Raw genomic sequence first — 7879 nt, forward strand, 5'->3', positions numbered from 1 at the left:
CTGACCCCAGTTCCCATTCCACGATTCCACGGGCCGGCACATCACAGGAGTCAGTTACAGAGTTCTGCCCCTTCCTAAGTCAGGACTCCCACAGGGACAGGGCCTGGGGAGGGGAGAGTGGGGACCTGTTGGCCACTCATCATTTATCCACACCGGTACTGCAGGCTCCGGGTCCCATGCCACAATGCTGTCCCCAGCCTCGAGGACCGCTTTGGCCAGCCTGCCTGGGGTCCTACCACCTGGGTGCACAACCTGCATTGCTCTCTGGGGGCTGGCGGGCAGCAGGCCCGGGACCTTGTCACCTGCCTTCCCACTGCAGCCCAGGGAATCTTCCCATGGCCCAGGATACCTCATCGCCCCCTACTTCTCCAGGACACTTTGCCCACAAGGGAGACTCCAGTTCTTTCCTTTTCCTTACATCCTTGTTTTCCTAAGGGCTAGGACTTCTGGGAAAAATCAAAGTCTGAAAGACCCACAGACACCTTCTGCTTTTAATCCTATGGCAAGGGACCCAGGCCAGCTCCTGCTTGCAGGGGGAGAAGGCGCAGGAAGACAGAGGGAAAGTGGCAGTGTAGGTGGTCCCTACTTTGCACAGTTCCGATGTGCACGGATTTTAATTACTGTGGTCTAGTTAAATAACGCCAAATATCAGTTATAGTTAATATATATAATATTATATAGTTATAACTATATAATATTATAAATATTAATAATATATAATATATTGTTTATTTTATATATATTATTTATATAATAATTATATATATTATATAATTATATATAATATATTATAATAATATATAATAAAACTAATATATATATAGTATATATTATAATATAATAAAACCTATATATATATTATAATTATAATATAATTATATTATAATATAATTATATATAATAATTATATAATAAAACTAATATATATATTATAATTATAATATAATATAATAAAACTAATATAATATATAGTTATAACTATATAATATTATAAATAATAATATATATAATATATTATTTTATATATATTATTTATATAATAATTATATATATTATATAATAATATATAATAAAACTAATATAATATAGTTAATAATATAGTCAAATATCAGTTACCTCGATGCGTTAACGTGAGTAACTGCGTCAAGTACAAACTGTGCTGCAAGCTATTCAGTCTGCAAATCACCAGCAGGTGCGCCTCAGACCCACAACCCATCATGGCGCTGCTTTCAAAGTCGGTCAGGGCTTCCCTGGTGGCACAGTGGTTAAGAATCCGCTTGCCAATGCAGGGGCACGGGTTCAAGCCCTGGTCTAGGAAGATCCCACATGCCGCGGAGCAGCTAAGCCTGTGCGCCACAGCTACTGAGTCTGCGCTCTAGAGCCCGTGAGCCACAACTACTGAGCTGGCAAGCCACAACTACTGAAGCCCACGAGCCTAGAGCCCGTGCTCTGCAACAAGAGAACCCACTGCAATGAGAAGCCCACGTACCACAATAAAGAGGAGGCCCCCACTTGCCTACTCTATTTACCTACTCGCAACTACAGAAAGCCTGCACACAACAACGAAGACCCAACACGGCCAAAAAATTTAAAAATAAATAAATAAAAATTTAAAAAATAAAAGTCGTTGGTCACCACACACCTGCTACTCAGTTCCTACACAGCCAGCAAAGTGTGTAGTTGTGTTGCCTTCTGTGATAAACCCACTTAATGTCTTACAAAAATGCATCATTGACACAGGGAATTGGCCAAAAGCTGGAAGTGCAGGAAAGGTACCAAAAACACTAATAAAGCTGGCAGTGCAACTGGAGTGAAGGGTGACGGTCCTAGAAGGAAAGGAGGACAGGGGAGGGTTGGGGTGCAGGCTCTGCCGCTGCTCCAGGGCTGGAGGTGTGTGGCTGAGGGACCTGGGGAGGGACAAGAAGGAGGAAGATGCCGAGGAAGTGGTGCTGGCAAAAACCTTCGCAGTAAAGGACCTCAGAGACGTGTCAAATCACTCAACCTGCAAAGGTCACGTTGGAGGCTGGTCCAGACCTAGAAAAGACGATGACGGTTCACCATGGCAGAGAAAAATGCTCATTCCATATCCTAAGTTATACAATGAGAAGAAGGCAAGCACTGCCCAAACTACTCCTGATCAGTTTTTTTTCTTAAAATTGTGGTTAAATACACATACTATAAAATCTACCACCCCGTCCACTTCCAAGTGTACAGTTCTGTGGTATTAAGTACACTCACACTGTTGTAAAAATTCAGAGCACTTCATGAATTTGTGTCCCCCTTGTGCAGGATCGTGCTCACCTTCTCTGTATCCTTCCAATTTTTAAAACATAAATTTATTTCTTTTTGGCTGCATTGGGTCTTCGTTGCTGCGCACAGGCTTTCTCTAGTTGCGCCAAGTGGGGGCTACTCTTCGTTGTGGTGCGCAGGCTTCTCGTTGTGGTGGCTTCTCTTGTTGCAGAACACGGGCTCTAGGTGCGCAGGCTCAGTAGTTGTAGCACATGGGCTCAGTAGTTGTGGCTCTTGGGCTCTAGAGTGCCCAACAGACAGTGCTCCAGATAGAAGCTGTTCCATCTGCCCGGGTCTCAGAATAAGAGCACATGCAGCAAAGTCACAGCCAACCCCGGATAGACATGGAGCTGGGGCAAGAAATGTTCTAGCCACTGAGGTCTGACTGCCGTCTGTCCCTGCAGTGTAACCCAGCCTCTCATGATTGACACAGTTACCCTTACTTTCCCTGAGGTCGTGTGCTGGAGTTTGCGCTACTGGGTTCTGTGATTACAAGTGCAGAGATCACTTCAGAAACCTTCCCCCGGGTTCTCTAAAAAAAAACTAAAAATAGAGCTATCATACGATCCAGCAATCCCACTCCTGGGCATATATCCAGAGAAAAACATACTTTGAAAAGATACATGCACCCCCTATGTTCATAGCAGCACTATTCACAATAGCCAAAACATGGAAGCAACCTAAATGTCCATCGACAGGTGAATGGGTAAAGAAGATGTGGTACATATATACAATGGGATACTACTCAGCCATAAAAAAGAATGAAACAGTGCCATTTGCAGCAACATGGATGGACCTAGAGGTTATCCTACTAAGTGAAGTAAGTCAGACAGGGAAAGATAAATATATGATATCACTTATATGTGGAATCTTAAAAATTGATACGAATGAACTTATTTACAAAATGGAAACAGACTCACAGACATAGAAAACAAACTTATGGTTACCAGAGGGGAAAGGGGGGTAGCGGGAGGGATAAATTAGGAGTTTGGGATTAACACATACACACTACTATATATAAAATAGATAATCAACAAAGACCTACTGTAAGGCACAGGGAACTCTACTCAGTACTCTGTAATAACCTATATGGGAAAAGAATCTGAAAAACAATGGATATATGTATATGTATATATATGAGTGAATCACTTTGCTGTACACCTGAAACTAACACAACATTGTAAATCAACTATATGCCAATATAATATAAAAATTTTTAAAAACAAAAAACCCCCAAAGCCTCCACCTGGTCATAATGTTTCTTGCTGATACGAACAGATGGAACAGAAAGAGAGGGCACGGAGCAGAAACTTATGTTTGAGGGAGCACAAATCACCATTCAGGAAGTCCCAGGAAACCAACAAAAGAGCTAGCCTTGTGCTAGACGTCCCTCAGCTTGTGGTCCAGCAAATTCTTCATGAGGGGCAGAAAGCGAAGTCTTACCACCTGCCCCTGCAATTTCTGCTGTAGGTGTCAGAGGTCCCAGAAGATGAAGCTCACTCTGCCGGTCCCTCACATTTAATGACCAGACGGTATTCCATGTCAATATCAGAGTGAATCCCATAATGCTGCATGAGGACACTGAAAGCAGCATGTTGCAATGGCACTCATAAAAGTTTTGCCAAAAGCTCATATCTTTGTGCCCCATCAGACACACAGGTCTTTCGCACATTCTATTTTGCGGAGGACACAGTGACAGACTTGCAGTGGGGTGATCTATCCCACAGCCACAGGAAGTCTCAGACAACTTCGTTTTCTGCAGAAGGAGACCTAGCTGCCTTCCGTCCCATAGTCTTAAAGCGTCCATGATGCAGGATTCGGTGTGCCGGTCAAATTATTAAGCTGTCTCTGGAACAGTGTGCATTCATTCCCTAGGGCTGCTGTAATAAATTACCACACGCTGGGTGGTTAGAACAGTAGAAATTTGCTCTCACGCAGTTCTGAAGGCTGGACATCCACAATCCAGGTGTTGGTAGGGCTGGCTCCCTCTGGAGACTCTGAGGGAAGATCTGCTCCAGGCCTCTCTACCGGCTCCTGGTGGTGGCTGGCAACCCTTAGCTTGTGGACGCATCGCTCCAATCTCTGCCTCTGTCGTCACACAGTGTTCGTCCTGTGTGTGTCTGTGTGTCTGGGTCCAAATTTCCCTTTTCTTATAAGGACACCAGTCATTGGATTTAGGGCCCATGCTAATCCAAAATGACCTCATCTTAATTGCATCTGCAAAGACCCTATTTCCAAGTAAGGTCGCATTCACAGGTTCCAGGGGTCAGGACTTCAACGTGTCTTCTGGGGGACATAATCCAACCTCTCAAATCCCCAGATATCCCATCAGGTAACTCTTCATGAAGATGCATCGAGAAAAAAAAAAAAAAAAAGATGCATCGAGAACTTTATATTTGTGTCGCCTCTTCCCAAAGTCTTGAGGAAATGAAGGAATGCATTGTGGGTTTGGAAGGAGATGAGCTCCAAACACCTGGGATGACTTAGAGCGGCGATCAACATGTGCGTGTGACGTGAGGGACATCATAGAAATAAGCTGTGACCGTGTCTTTACAAATCGGCTTTGATGTGTTTGTAGCTAACACCTGCTGAGTAATACTGGGGTTTTTTTTGTTTTGTTTTTTGGCTGCGCTGTGTGGCATGAAGGATCTTAGTTCCCCGACCAGGGATCAAACCCGTGCCCCCTGCATTGGAAGCGCAGAGTCTTAACCGCTGGACTGCCAGAGAAGTCCCACTTTTTTTTTTTTTTTTAACTTCTGTTCTTTTAGAATCACCTTGTAATTCACCTGAAGGGAACAGAATTACTCTGTTTATTTCCTCAGGCCTCAAAGATTCCCTCCTCACCCACAGTGAGCAAAGATGCAGTTCCAGCCACTGGCCCACTCTAAGGTTCAGTGTTAACCAGAGCAAGCCCTGGACCTCATGGAATCACATTCTAGGTGGGGACTCAGACCCTAAGCAAGAAGCACAAATATGTGTCATGCAGGGAAACATGCTCTGGAGGAAAATGAAGCAATAAATAAAGGGGTAAGCTGTGGTGGTGTAATTTTGAAGGCCCCTCTGAAGGGTCACGCTTGAGCAGAGGTCTGGCGCAGAGAAGGAGCAAGCTCTTTAGGACCCTGGAGGGAGAGCATTCTTTTTATTTTTTATTTTTAAAAAATTTTTATTGGGCTTCCCCTGTGGCCCAGTGGTTGAGAGTCCGCCTGCCGACGCCGGGAACACGGGTTTGTGCCCCGGTCCGGGACGATCCCACATGCCGCAGAGCGGCTGCGCCCGTAAGCCATGGCCGCTGAGCCTGTGCGTCCAGAGTCTGTGCTCCGCAACGGGAGAGGCCACAACAGTGAGAGGCCCACATACCACAAAAAAAAAAAAAAAAAATTATTGAAATATAGCTGATTTACAGTGTTGTGTTAGTTTCAGGTGTACATCAAAGTGATTCATATATTTTTTTTCAGATTCTTTTCCATTATAGGTTATTACAAGATATTGAATATAGTTTCTCGTGTTACACAGTAAGACCTTGTTGTTTATCTATTTTATATAAAGTAGCGTGTATCGGTTAATCCCAAACTCCTATCTTATCCCTCCCCCCACCCCCCTTTCCCTACTGGTAACCATAAGTTTGTTTTCTATGTCTGTGAGTCTTTCTGTTAGGAAGAGCATTTTAGAAAGAGAGGAAGACCCTTAGGCTGGGACTGGCAGTGCAGGTGGAGAAGAGACGTCCGATTTGGGAGGCGTCTGGGGAGAGTGGCAGGGTTTGCTGCTGGACCAGACGGAGATGTGAGAGGCTGGGAGCTTTTTCAGAGACACCAGGGAACACCCTGAGCACCTGGCTGAGGCAGGCAGTGTTTCCTGAGATGGGGAGCTCTGGGGGTGTCGGGGAGGGGAAGCAAGGGTTCACTTCTTGGCAAAGAACAGGTGGGACAAATAGAAAACAAATAGCAAGATGGTGACTTCACCCAGCCATATCTCTAACCCCACACCACCCCGCAAATAAAGGGCAGAGATTGTCAGATAGGATTTTTTAAAAGCAAGAGCCAACTATAAGAAACCCACTTTAAATATTTGGTTGGCCAAAAAGTGCCTTCAGTTTTTAAGTAAAAATAGAAGAGACGTCTTTCATTTTCACCAAGAACTTTATTGAACAAAGTAGTCACACTTTTGTTCCACTGCCTTCTGCCATTTTTCAGGCAACTTCATAATTCCATCTTCCCCAAACTTTTTATCTTCTTGATAAAAGGTACTGTTCCAAGTACCTTTTACAGTCTTCCAGGGAATTGAAATTTTTTCCATTAAGAGAATTTTGTAAAGACCGAAATAAATGGAAATCTGAAGGTGCAACGTCTGGTGAATACAGCGGATGAATCAGAACTTCCCAGCCAAGCTGTAACAGTTTTTGCCTGGTCATCAAAAAACATGCGGTCTTGTGTTATCCTGATGGAAGATTATGCGTTCTCTGTTGACTAATTCTGGACGTTTCTCGTCAAGTGCCACTTTCAGTTGGTCTAACTGGGAGCAGTACTTGTTGGAATTAATCGTTTGGTTTTCTGGAAGAAGCTCACAATAGAGGACTCCCTTCCAATCCCACCATGTACACAACATCACCTTCTTTGTGAAGACCGGCCTTTGGTGTGGTTGGTGGTGGTTCATTTCACTTGCCCCACGATCTCTTCTGTTCCACATTATTGTACCGTATCCACTTTTCACCGCCCGTCACCATTTGTTTTAAAAACGGAACATTTTCCTTACATTTCGGTAGAAAATCGCATGGGGAAATATGGTCAAGAAGGTTTTTTTCGCTTAACTTATGTGGAACCCAAACGTCAAGGCGATGAGCATAACCAAGCTGGTGCAAATGATTTTCATAGCTTGACTTGGATATTTTGAGTATGTCAGCCATGTATAGCGTTGGTTGTTCTCAATTAATGCCTTCATTTGATCACTACCAACTTCAACTGGTCTACCTGACCGTGGAGCATCGTCCAGCGAGAAATCTCCAGCACAAACCTTCGAAAACCACTTTTGACACGTTGGATCAGTATAGCACCTTCTCCATACACTGCACAAATCTTTTTTTTTGCATTTCAGTTGCATTTTTACCTTTCCTGAAATAATAAAGCATAATATGCTGAAAATGTTGCTTTTTTTTCTTCCATCTTCCATGTTAAAATGGCTGCACAAAAATTCACCAATTTTGATAAGTTTTTTTTAAATGCACGCTGATGTGACAGCTGTCACGTACAATCTAACAAAATTGTTTCGAATGAAGTTAAAGACAACTAAGTGCTACTAGAGCCAGCTTACGGAGAAAACCGAACGAACATTTTGGGCAACCCAGTATAAAGGCACAGATGGGGTAAAAGTGAAGGATGGAGAAGACATCCCACTAACACTGATCCAGAGAAAGCCAGAGAGACCGTGCTCACATCAGATGAAGTAAATTTCAGAGCAAATAATGCTACTAGGAATAAAGTGGGGCGTTTCACTGTGATCCAGGGGTCGATTCATGAAAAGGACACAACAATGCTTTATGTATCTAATGATAGAGCTTCAAAATACAGGAAGCAAAAACAGACTGAACTGCGTGGAG

At 43.5% G+C, this 7879-nt stretch overlaps 1 pseudogene; it reads right to left on the reverse strand.

Moving 5' to 3' along the window:
• Nucleotides 1–2246: 2246 nt before the first annotated feature.
• Nucleotides 2247–2340, reverse strand: LOC114905296 (annotated as a pseudogene).
• Nucleotides 2341–7879: the final 5539 nt, after the last annotated feature.

The sequence above is a fragment of the Monodon monoceros genome, unplaced genomic scaffold (assembly GCF_005190385.1).
Source record: "Monodon monoceros isolate NGI ecotype Baffin Bay Population unplaced genomic scaffold, NGI_Narwhal_1 Super_Scaffold_21, whole genome shotgun sequence".
Lineage (NCBI taxonomy): Eukaryota > Metazoa > Chordata > Mammalia > Artiodactyla > Monodontidae > Monodon > Monodon monoceros.